The sequence below is a fragment of the Pseudoliparis swirei genome, chromosome 18, assembly GCF_029220125.1.
Source record: "Pseudoliparis swirei isolate HS2019 ecotype Mariana Trench chromosome 18, NWPU_hadal_v1, whole genome shotgun sequence".
NCBI lineage: Eukaryota > Metazoa > Chordata > Actinopteri > Perciformes > Liparidae > Pseudoliparis > Pseudoliparis swirei.
In genome coordinates, this window is record NC_079405.1 from 16,426,599 (window position 1) to 16,440,441 (window position 13,843).

Here is a 13,843-nt window from a genome sequence, read left to right on the forward strand (position 1 = left end):
CACATGTATGCAGCCATGATATATTGGATGTGTACAGTAACAGTATTGAACAATGTCAGTCTGTGTGTTTGGTAACAGATTAGAAAAACTGTCTCCTGTTTGCGTCAGACGAGGAAAGAGTGCGTATCTTCCTCTCTCCTGCTCTGAGGTGAAACAATAAGACTGGGGCTTTAAAAAGGAACTCCATCTTGATATAGTCCTTCCTGTGACTGTTTTCAAGTCTTTCAGCAAAACTGGAGCACCGAGGGCATAGTCACCAAACTTAAAGGATAACTCCAGTTATGTTCAACCTGGGCCTCATTGGCCTTCTTGTTGACATCATCATAGGTTTATCAGGTTGTTTAAAAAGAATGACACATTGACATTTTCTTGGCGTCCTTTCCATCCGTTTCCTTTCACTTGTATTATATCATAATAATAATAAATTCTTAAACAATTAAGTTCTTAAAGCTTGAAAAGGCAGCTTATTTTTTTGCATCATTGGGCAAAAAGTCCATAATAACCTTTCATCATATTTTATTTCAAGTGGTACCCCAGGGTAGGCGGGGTAGACTCATCTGCAGCTCTCTTCTTGCCGTCCTTAGCCCCTCCCACCAGGCAAGCACTGGCATTAAAATATGCTTCATACAGTAACCTGTACAAGTATTTGTTATTAATTTCAAACATCATCCTGCATCATTCAGCATCCACATCATTGTGATCCCGATGCTCTAATATTAGCAGCAATTCTATGAGAATAACGCTCCTTTTTTCTTGGCAAACTTGTGGGCCTGTAAATCCCTTTCAGAGGACATTCAGTGATTTTTGGTTCTAGTGAGCTAAATGCTCGTGAAGCATTTCAGGGGTGGAGGGAATGCTAACAGTATATATTTCTGCTACCCACAGACAGATATATGCAGGATATTCTGCAGCTGAATCAAGCAATCACGGAAGGGATATGTATGCATATCTGCATTTCTAGAACAGCCAATGGGAATGCCGTCTTTCTGAAATGACCTGTTATTGGCCAAAGTCCCCATGACAGGCTAGCTTTGCTAGAGCCTGAAAACAAAGCCAAGAGGAGGTGCAGAAGTCTAGTTCTCTCAGACCTCTTGTGAATTTTTTTATCCCAATGATGCAAAAACTATCCTGCCTTCCCCAGCCACCAAGTATGTATTTAATCTTAGACTTAATAAATGATGTGAATTATTTAAAAAAGCAAGTGAATGTTTTCTTATCTGGATTTCTAAACAGTATAATTAAATCGGTCTCCTTATTCGAAAAAATATTTTTTATTTTATTTATTAAGTCCACACAACATCCTACTTTCACAAATATATAGGAAAATATTTAAAAAACACAGGAAAGTTTTGTTGACTTGTTGTCTCACACTTGAGTCCTGTACTGTCAAGTATTTGAACCAGTAGGATGCAGAAACAAACTCTTGTTCATGGCTGTCTAATTTTAGTTTCCCATCGCATCGTGACAAAGAACAAAACACAGCTGGGGGTTTGTTTTGTTCTTCTGTGAGAACCTCTGACAAGTGAACAATGGGATAAGTTCTGGCGAAAGAAAGCTGTAAAAATAAGATTTATGACATAATTATTGACGTTGTACACAAGTTTAAGAACAAAACATCTCTGGATTGGAATGGTATCGACATGAATTTAATAAAACAAGTAATTGACACTATAGTAGACCCTCTAACTTACATCTGTAATCTATCGTTCAAATGGGATGCTTTCCCAGTAAAATGAAAACGGCTAAAGTGATCCCATTACACAAAGCTGGAGAAAAACCCCTATATACTAATTACAGGCCAGTTTCACTGCTCTCCCAGTTCTCTAAAATTCTTGAAAATATGAGTTGCTTATGGACAGTCAATATGGTTTTAGAACGAACAGATCAACTACAATGGCTTTAATGGATTTAGCAGTAGAATTAATGTTGGATAGTGTTATGCTGGAAAAAGTTTCCGAGAACATATTTTTAGCTGTGATAATCGACCACAACTTTAGCTGGAAACCACATATCAAGTATGTCAGGTCCAAGTTAGCACGTACTGTGGGGATAATGTGTAAAACAAGGCACATACTGAACTATAAATCATTGCAGACACTATATTGTACTCTTGTTCTACCATACATGACATATTGTGTTGAAGTGTGGGGGAACACCTACAAAAGCACCCTACAGTCATAATGCATCATGCAAAAGAGAGCAATAGGAATAGTGAAATCACATACACTGAAATTTAGGGATTTAGTAGAGTTCAAAACAGCACAAATTCTGTACAAAGCAAAACATAATTTACATCCTGGCAATATTTTAAAAATGTTTAGAGATAGAGAAGGGGATTATGATCTAAGAGGGAGATGGAATTTCAAACAGCGGATTGCTCATAAGACTCAAAAAAGCATGTGCATATCTGTCTGTGGGGTGAAACAGTGGAATATTTTAAATTTCTGGTTTGTTTGTTTTGTTTTTGTTTTATGTATATATGTATGTGTATGTATATATATATGTGTATGTATGTTTATGTATATATGTGTTTGTATATATATGAGTATGTATGTCTATGTATATATGTGTATGTATATATATGTGTATGTATGTCTATGTATATATATATGGTTCTTTGAAATAAGTCAGCCTTGACCCTTTCGGTCAGCCACCTTCTTCTTTTGTTTCATTCTGATTGTTGTATATTTTGCTGATCGAAATAAGCTAAACTCAAAACTCGAACTTTATGCTTGAATGGAATAATAAGAGTACTCAACCAATTTAGCGTTATACTCATTTAACATTCTCTGACTTTTTTGAAAGAAGGATCACAGTCAATGAAGCAATACCAGGGCTATCTGTTCTTTGAAATACAAGGACTCTTCTACCTTATCAAAACCTGCCAACTATATTACCCACAGTGCAATTTGCCTGCTAACAGGTCGATCAGTAAATTGGTTGTGTTATACTTGTAGAAGCTATTGTTGTCTCTAAAACGTCAAGCAGAGATGATGAGGAATTGACTGAATATGAAAATATATCATAAACAAGTGATCAACTATATTGGAGTTTTTTACTTTTTACGAATTCAGTGCAGCTTTGACGAACAAAGGGAAATCTGATTAAGATTAAAACATCTGTGCTGTAAGGAAATGTGTTAGTATGAAGAAAAGGTGTCTGTTATTCTTATACTTATCTCTTAACACACTGTTATTCAACGTATCTGACCATTCAGTACTCGTAAACTGGCTTTAACATGTTCTGTGCTGAAGGGAATTAACAGCATTAAACTCATTAAAACTTAATGAGATTTATTCATGGGCTTTCAGCAAATGAATCACTGTTGATTTAAGTGACAGCTATTTACTTAAACTGAACAATATATCCATCAATTTGGTGTCATGGGAAGCATTCAATCTAATGACCATATTAATGTAGGCACAGATCACCATCATTAAACCACAATGGATTAACCTGAACGGACCCTCCATCGTGAGTGTCGTGTGTGCACATTGGTATGCAGTGGACGAGACTGCCTCAACTTTTTAAGCCGATGGAAGTGAAATGAACATAAGAATGAAAAACTACAACAAATCAGTTAAAAACCTCAGAACTCAACTGAGCTTGATAGTCAAACATTTATAACTAGAACGGGCACTCGATAGAGCGCATACCTTCACATATCACAAGATTGGGCATTGAATTATGAACATTTTGGCATTAGTTGCATGCCAATTGGATATAAATTGACCGCGCTATGATAAAAAGAAGATTTTGACCTTGTCATGACCTTGACCTTTGACCCGATCAATTCCAACATCTAGTCAAATGGTCCCCGGATAATAACCAATCATCCCACCAAATTTCATGCGATTCAAGAAGATTTTGAACTTTTTCATGACCGTGACCTTGACCTTTGACCTGATCGATCCCAAAATCTAATCAAATGGTCCCCGGATAATAACCAATCATCCCACGAAATTGCATGCGATTCGGTTTAATACTTTTTTACTTATACGAATAACACGCACGCACACACGCATACAAATACACGGCGATCAAAACATTACCTTCTGCATTTTCAATGCAAAGGTAATGAAGCAAGATTTACCTTCCTCTTGCAAAAACCAGGAAGTTACTTTTTTTCCATCTCTAACAACACGTGTCAAAGGCATAGCATGTAGATATAAGAAGAGGACGTAGTCAACGCGACGTGACCAATTAGTTTGTGCACTGCAGTTCTGAAGACTTGAGTTCTGCATTTTGGCCTTTGCCATCTTGACCTTTTGCAACCAGAAGTGAAACGAGAGGTGGAGCTAAGTACAACCGAACAATGATTAAGACATTTTAAGGTGACCAAAAGGTTACATTTAAATTTCAGGAATTGAAAAACCCTTGTAAATGGTTAAAATTCTAACGTGAACCCACGGACAACTCCCAGACTTGACAACGCCATGGTAGCAACCTGTCGCTGACATGGTAGCCACGCCCTAAAGTATACCCTGCGTTATGGTCTATTTTAAATGGGACCATCATTTACACCATGCTGTATTTAAGAACACCAGAAACTAGCGATTGAGACCAGAAACTCATGTTTAAAATGTTTACTATTATAAATCAAGATGGCAGTAGGGTCATTATATCATCTTCTCTACAATCTGACTCTTTTTTTCAACCAGAAGTGTCGCCCCATGATGGCCATGTGAACGAATAAAGGTTTAAGCACTTCCTTACGCTTTGGGTTCAGACCCGGAGGTTGCTGCCTGGTCTAAGCACATTGATTTATCTAACTGTATCAGTTACAGTAGAACAATTACCGAGTTAGATGACTGATACTGCACTACTCCCATCTCTGTACTGTAAATATGAAGCAACATCCTGCAGCCGGTTCGCAGTTAATATAGGTCTGTTTCAAGGATAAAACAAATATGCCTACAATCACATTCATTCCTCTCTCATTATTTAACATATTTGGATATTGTTTTTTTAATCTGTACAAAGAAGTGTAAAAAGTGACATGGTGCGATGTCAGCGGGTCATCTACCAGATTATTACTTGGTAAAGTTAGCAGGGAGCTGTCACAGTTCAGCTTCCCTTCTCTGCTGCTACTCTACCTCACACCCACCTCATCAGCTTATTCTATACACCTGTTAGTCTCACCCACCTCATCAGTTTATTCTATACACCTGTTAGTCTCACCCACCTCATCAGTTTATTCTATACACCTGTTAGTCACACCCACCTCATCAGTTTATTCTATACACCTGTTAGTCACACCCACCTCATCAGTTTATTCTATACACCTGTTAGTCACACCCACCTCATCAGTTTATTCTTTACACCTGTTAGTCACACCCACCTCATCACCTTATTCTTTACACCTGTTAGTCACACCCACCTCATCAGTTTATTCTATACACCTGTTAGTCACACCCACCTCGTCTGCACTATCACTTTCACCTGCCCACTCTGTCCGTATTTAAGCCGTAGCTTTACATACTCGCTGCCAGTCCTTCCAGTGCCTGGCAGATTTAACAAACAAGACATAATGTATAACTAGTTAAGAGTTGTTTAGGTGGATGGATATTGTACCTTCATACAGAACCAGGCGTGTTGCTTCTCTGTGTTAAACTGAGCATACTAGCTGATGTCTTTAGTTAAAATACCAAGCTCCACATTCTTTCTATTTTTTTAAATAATCCTACAATCACTATTTGTTCTAGTTTTTGGGTAATGTCAGAGCCACTGTGTGTTTAAATCAGATGTGTATCTAAGTTTGGAAACTGCTCTTTAAGTGTCATTAATAATGAAGAAAAATGCAGGCGGGATGCAGTCTGGTTTTTAGAGGCAACATTAATCTTCTACTGCAGGGGACATTGAGATGCAAGTAGCACCTTAACAGCCCGTGGATCTAACAATCAATACTTGCCATGTGACAATAGAGCGAGAAAGACTGACATCAGTGCTGCCAAGAGACACGGCTTCCTCCCTTAAAGCAGCTAATCTAGACAAAATCACTGAAGGTCACATTTCACCATTAAGCCTACCTCAGTGACCTGTTCGGACAACACTGGGCACATTATAAACTCTTATTCAGGATTCTTTCTCATGAGTGGTTCAGAATTGACTCCCAAATCTGCCCCAAATAGTTTTATTCATTGGTGAAGATCTACTGACTGATTTGCCTTGTTTTTTTAAACATTTAACGTCATATAATAATGTTAAACATCTAATTTAGTGCTTCTCATGTGGGGTTACGTGAAGGCACTCCAGGGATATGTGTGATTATAAGTATTTAAAATTAACTTGATATCAAAAAGTGGAATTTGTGTCGCAGAGTTTACCAAGAGGTAACTAAAATAAGCCGAGTGGAGAGGAGTGGAGACCTCACGCAGAAGGTGTTGAAGGATGTGCCGAGTCTTCAGGAGCACAAAGACGTGGAACTCGCTCAGTTGAAAGAAGAACTCCGACTACAGGAGGAAAAGATGGAGGACGCTGAGCTCCACAGCCAGCAGAATTACAACAAGAAGGTTTCTGAGTTTGAGGAAGAGATCAAGAAACTCTGAAGAACACCAAAGACCTCAACGAGAAGGACCAGGTCTTAGAGTCCAGTAAACAAGCATTGGACTCCAACAACGAAGCTCTAGCCAGACATTTAAAGATGGAACTGACAAAAACAACCAGTTAGAGGCCACTTTAAAAAAGGCTTGGGATGATACGAAGAGCCTGGCTGAGATGCATCAGAGGTCCAGCTGCTGCACTCCAAGGTCAAAGAGGTGCAAGAAGAACTGGCCAGTGAAGGTCTGAGCTGGAAGACTCAAGTTTAACAGCTGGCGGCCAACAAAAAGGTCCTCCAAGACGTCTGTCTCGAAATGGAAAAAGGCAAAAGGATGATCGACAGAAAGACCGAGGTGGAGAAGATGATGAGGAAAATGCAGGCGAAGGAGGACAAAAAGAAAGAAGAGGAAGAAACGGTGAAAAGAAACAAACAGGAGAAGACGGAGACAGGTTTTTTCCAGACGAAATGGCACCAACACACTGTGTGACGACGAGGATGACGACGAAGAGAACGAAGAGGACAACAACAGGAGGATGGAGGAAGCTGCAGGTGATGTTCAACATCAGTAGCCACCTCTTCCCCCCTGCCTCCCATCGTCCTCCCTCCCTTCCATCATCCAGCCGTCCTCCCCTCCCCCTTTCCCTGAAGACGTAGGGCGACACAGTGGCTTCAGGGATTCAGTGAGTTAACGCTGCAGCCTCACAGAGACGCCTCCCTTCTGGAGTTTGAATATTCTCCCTGTGTCCGCGTGGGTTTACTCCTGGCGCTCAGGTTTCCTCCCACAGAATAAAACTAATTCTCGTTCGGCTAATTACAATTATTATCATCTCCAGTTGTGGGTTTACTCCTTTTAATCAGGTTTAATAAACAATAAAATAAATGTTCTTAGTTCCCGCCTCTCTGATTAAATATATAGAGCATTAATACAATTGTATGACATGATGGCGACTTTACCTTCGATTAATGTGGCCTGTAAATGCAGTTTTTTTATTTTCTGTTGCCTGTTGAGTGATCTGTTGCACAAGTGACTACATCTGCTGCTTAGTCCCCCTCACACACACAACAACTGTACAAGTGTGTACAAACGAGTGTGTACAATTTGGCATTTTCAACACAATAGACAGTAAGTAACATGAAGCGTAACAGCTTGGTCTGAAACATTGAACCTTCGCCTTGATAGTCAAGATACAGTCAAATGATTTATATGAAATTACTTTGGGTAACTTTTCTCTACAAGTACATTTATGCCAAAGAACTTCAAACACTATAGGTTAGTAAAAGCCTCAGTCTTTTTGTGAGTTAGTGTTAAAATAGATAAATATGAATTACTCTATTAAGTGTACTGTATATATACACTCTGAAGTGGAGTGTAAACATGGACGTCAAATGCTGCATTGAGGTTGTATTTGCTGCATCTGTGAGCTGCAGGTGAGGTGCATGCTGGGTGGTTTAAAGCAGGCAGAGAGTGCGAGTGGACTGCCAATGAGTCCACAGTCCCTTTCATGCCTTTTCACTCCTTTTCTCCCTTTCACAGCAGAATTTATGAGGCCATTACAAGTGTGCATGCAGTGTCAACAGAGCCCAGCTAATGTCTTTATCCAGCACCGTGAGGAGCCGGTCAGAAAACACAGGCAGCGTCCAGGAGACAAACTGCCCTCCCAGTCACAGTTCAGCTGAAAACACATGTGAACACTTCATACTTTCAACTTGCCTCAGCATTTCCAACACATTACCTGGCTGCTTAAGGTCGCCAGCAACTTAAATAATGAGTTCAGCCCAAGCCTCCACAAATCTGTTAATGAAAGGAGGAAACTGAAACCTCAGATCCACAGAGGATTCAAATCAATGCCGAGCCCCTTGTGACACACCAACGTACAGAGATACACAGTATTCAAGTCAATAATGCTGCGGTGTGTTTTTATTAAAACAAATAAAAATGTATGGATGTATTGAAAACTGTGGAGTACTGAAAGCTGTCATCATATATCTATAAAAATTCAATACATTGTTCCTCTACTTTCAATGACTTACTGTCTGTGACTCTCAGCCGCACCAAAGACCTGGGACTGCAGTTTTTAGTAAACATTACTCACAGGGACGATTTGGTGATCTAGTGAGTATTCTCAACAGCAGGGGTTGGCTCAAATAAAAACTACAGTACATGTTCATCGTAATGAAGAAGCACATCAGCCAGCAGACGTAGAAAAAACTTTTATTCGTTACTGTAAGTATAATTTTGAGGTACTTGTTCCTTACTTGAGTATTTCATTTTTATACTTCTTAATTAGAATATTGTATGTTTTACTGACAGCTAAACTTCTGAGATTAGACTTTTAAATCAAAATAAAAAAGAGTACCATAAGCTTACCTAATCAAATGCATTGTTAAATATTAAACCTGTGGTTTCCAACATCTTTGGCTTGTTTTTTTTTAACTGTCTCTATTCCATCTAGTCCATGAGTTATTAACAGTTTAACAAGTTATGAACAGTTGACTAAGGGCTGGGTAGTATGAATAAAAACAAATATTGCTGTATCTTTTACCAAATACATCGAAAATCGTTGCTTTGAGTATTGGTGTTTTCACAAAACATTTACACTAGTATATTTTTGACATATTTCAGTACTGTGGGTATAATACACTTGTTAATGTAAATAATAGAATAGCTAGTACAGTCTAGCAAATTCAGGAAATTACATCAATTTACAGTAACCTAGCCTTCAAAATCAGGACACTTCTGCCATATTACAATTCCCAAAATCTAAGATGATATCGAGTCTCACACCACGATATCAAAGTAATATCTACATCAGATAATACAGTATACAGTAGTTATAGACTACATTATTCCTGCGTCAAGATACATTAATTCTCCCCTTCGTTCTCTTTAACCTTACTGAAATGCGGATGTGCAGATGGAGCCTGAGCCCATCTATTCTGGCATTGCACAAAGCTTATTAAAATCTTGCGAGATATTTTTCACTTCCGCTCCGAGGCATATAAATGCAATCTTGCCCGTGACCAGGAATAGGTCACAACACACCCTGGACTTAAACCCCTGGCAGCTAAGGGCTGTACAATACAGCATCGTGATCCCCCAAAAAACCTGTTACAAAGATACAGCACATGTATTAAATAGCTAAACTAGATTGTTTACTATGGAGATAATCTGTTATACTGTGTCAGGGAAGCCCAATACTTTAATCAAGATCAGGCAACCCATTCTCACTCATCTCAAGCAGACCAGACCAGAACGGCCCAACAGAACAGAGGGTGTGGTTTGAGGTGTGTGATATAATAGTGGCATCAACAGTAAAATACAACTGGTATCCATATAGTTTGACATGTCTGACCCCCAATTGCCACCAGGTATTTCGCACACCAATTTACCGTCTAACCATGTCACATCTGTCACAGAGACCATTTTTCGATGTAATTTGTACTTTTACTGATATTAGAGTGGACCCAAAAGCACGACTCAGACAGGAGTAACAAAGATGACTGTCTTTGGTTGAAAACAGGCTGGGTCAAAACCGGGAGATCAGTCGAAGAAGCAAACAAGACCAAACAGGGGCAGGGCAGAGAATCAGAGGTCAGGGCGGGCAGGCAGGGTCAGAACAGGCAGGTCAGGAATATACTCTAATAACGCTGGAGAACTTGGCACGAAAACACAAGACAATCCGGCAGAGGACAAGTGGAAGTGAGGGAGCTAAATAGTGAGGGACTAATGAGGGGATGGGCTGCAGGTGAGAAGGGCGTGAGGACCAGGTGAAGGGAATGAGGGGCTAACGAGGGAGTGATCAGAGGCAGGTGAGGGGAGTTGGATCGACGAGATTGGAAGCAGAATCTGGAATGACATGATACTTAGTGACAGGATGAAAACAACTACTACAAAAAGGAAGGCATGGAGCTAAACTGTTACATTTACTTTTGATTATCGAACTGCCGATCCTCTGATTGAAAGACGGACCTGCTAACCACTGACCCACAGTCGCTCACAGTCGTTTATTTCACTGGTTTACTTCTGAACTTTTAATAAAGTGGGACTTTGAATTTTTTAGATTAATAATATTAACACTTTTACTTCAGATAGGGATTTACACTTCCATCCTTCTGAGTAACAATGCGGCTCAAGAATGTGTTTTAATAGCTGCTGTTCAACAATGGAAGTCTAAGGCAAAGATAAATAATGTAGAGTAGGCTTTGAATACACAGGCAATAATTAATAGGATCAATCTATTGTTGGGTTTTGGTCTTTTGGGGGGTATTTATTGACATTTAGAGGTATAGTAAATTGCCAAAAAGGTTTTCTTCTTTTGTAAAATGATAAAATGGGTTTTGGCAAAAAAAACATCATTATTTATCAAAGTAATCAGCATTGAGACCAAAACGCAGGTGTTGTGTTGTATTGTAAAATGTCATACCCAGCCTCAATGTTAACAATACGTGGTCAGCAGAGAGCAAAGGTATGAAATGCAACATCAATTCAGCCGCCCGATGTCGGGACATGAACTGCAGCCGGATGCCGTCATTAGAGACTCCACGGGGCCTTTGTCCCTCCTTCTGTGATCCATCTGCTGCTGGAGACACACTGCAGCAGGCCGACCATCAAGCTCACTGGCACCAGTGGGTTTTGCATGTGTCTGTTTGACACAACACAGCAGGAGTGGCATTATGGCCTGGTGGCAAGAGCGGCTCAATGGCCGTGGCAGCATTAGCTCTCATTACGCACACACCAGCTCATTACGGCTCACCGTGGGGTGATGCTGACGGAGGGACGCGGGCCTCCTTCTGAAGAACATCGTTTCACAGTGTGGCGGTGGCGATACACACCAGTGGAAGACGCTATTCACTGATGGACCATTAAACAAGCCCACAGCATCAAAACAGTGCTCTTATTGAGCAGTGTGGGGTATTATGGAAATAATGTGTTTTAATTGTCTGCCGTTTGGACGTTGCTCTGATTTGAAAGATTGTGGTCAAATAAGTCTCGTTTTTGTTGTTCCGAATTCTATTATGTGCAGATTTTGTCATCCAAATTTGGGAAATGTACTTTCAAGGATTGTTTTTTTGTTGCCTTTAATTGTGGATTAAAGGCAACATTATTTATGTTTTATTAAATTGTAGTTGTAGTGTGCGATTTACCAGCAATGTTTTTTGTGATAACTTTTTGTAATAATTGTAGCAGACACAGCAATAGTAAGACACAAGAGGCTCAGAAACTAGCTCCATTCTTCCCTTTGTATCTTTATATTTTAGTTCTTCTACAGATAACACTCACTGCTGAGATAAGCACACAGAAGAACACACACGCCAGAATCACGTCACGTTCAAAGGAAATGAAACCGACCAGCTGTCCATCTCAGATGGTACAGAACCTAATGTGAAGTTAATTTAGATGGATAAACCTGCTTACTTATCAGAAATGAAATCTATTAAACTCTAATGAATGTTCGATTTTCCACTCGTGTCTCTTTCAGTCTTGCTGGACCTCACAAAAAAGCACCCCTATAGTTTTATGACCTGAATGAAAAACTGATTTCAAAGTTACAACTTGTCGAGCAGCTTTTGATCAATGTTGTCTTGTTCTAGTGTGTTTGTCTTTTTATACATTTATTTTGAACCTTAATTCTGTATGTTTTTAAAACAATTATATAATTTATTACTCAAAATATCCTAATGTTGGAAAAAGTTCAAGTTAAAAGAAATTGCATTATTTCCTTCTTATCTTTCAAAAACAAATGATTTGTCCCCGTTTTTTTGGAGTTTCCCAGTTATGTGATGTGTATGTAAATATCACATCCTAGTTTTGACAAAACCTTCCAACTGGAGTAAATACAAAAATAACACGTTTGCATTCCTGATCAGGGCTGCAGTCTCCCTTTAACGAGGTTTCTAAATTTATTTGATGGCTCAATAATATGCTTGATTTTACTGATAGAGCCTTAATGGCCTATTATCCTTCATGGAGCCAGTGGTATTCCCTTTATTCCCTTCAGTTGTTTTTATGTTCATGTCTGTAAGTTAAAGAAGAATCCTAAACTGATCCAATTAGCTCAAAATCCTGTCTCTTTGGGCTATTTGTGTCTCTTTTGGTGACTATCGTTGAGGAACCCTTCCAACATCAAAGATCCATCCAGCTCAGTGAACTAGCTGCAGATTGTGCCCTCGGATTTACAATTTATGAGTTTGATTCCCTCTCACAGTTTGTGAGTCCAATCCCAATCAATTGGATCATTGAAACTCTGCATCATAAAACTTAAACAAGAATTAAAAACCTTCTTCTAGACGAGTGTCTTATCTGAGCTTGTAGCACATCCGGACCTCAATGGAGCAGATTGTGCGTCATGTTACAGGACCAGTGAAGCAAGGAGTCTTCAGGAAGTTGCTGCTCTCAGCCAAGAAATAGTCAGGTAGTAGCTTTTTGAAGAGATCGAACAAACAAGATAGGACGTATTAATCTGTGAGCTTTATAGAGCTGGTGGATGGATTTCCTTTACCCTTGGACAAAGTCAGACTAGCTGTTTCCCTGTTTCTAGTCTTTATGCTAAGCTAAGCTAACTAGCGGACACCTACTCAGACAAAATACAAAAATGATATATACATTTTCTCTTCTCAACTCTTCTTATAAGCATTTTTTCTATTTGTTAAGAATTATCAATATAGCAATGTTAATGCTCCACAAAACCAAATAGCACTATGCTTCTATAGGCAAATACATTTCAAGAGGATTTTTCAAGGAGAGTATTTAAGGTTTAGTTACCTAACAACTTGATTTAATATCAAAGACTATAGGACAAGACTTGTGTGTAATCTGATTGGGGAGAGCTTTACTTTGCAAATAATTAAATTGCATGGACTGTACATTTGCTATTTGAGCTGTTCGGGACAGCATTGGTGCAGTTTTTATTCCTTTGTTTTAAGAATCGAAGGAACATTTAAAAGTTACGAACAACATACAAACTCACCTGCAAACTACTCTACTACTCGAGTATATTGTCATATCTATGAGGTCTGTGAAATGATGCATTTGATCTTCTTATCATGTCTGAAGTTTCATGTTGCTTGAAGAGGGTGTGGACATCACAGCTTTTTGTCCTGACCGCTCCTTAGTTGCCTTTCGTCCCAGTAAAGTGTCATTAACCAGAACCAGACCTCCAACTCACTCCCTCTCTCTGGATCCAAGACCTCCAGTGCCATTAAGACAACATTGATGGTCTGCTCAGGACGAGAGGACATAAGACAGGATTACTGAGGAACACGTGTCGGACCTCGTAAGCTTCCTCACAGAGGCTTCAGGAG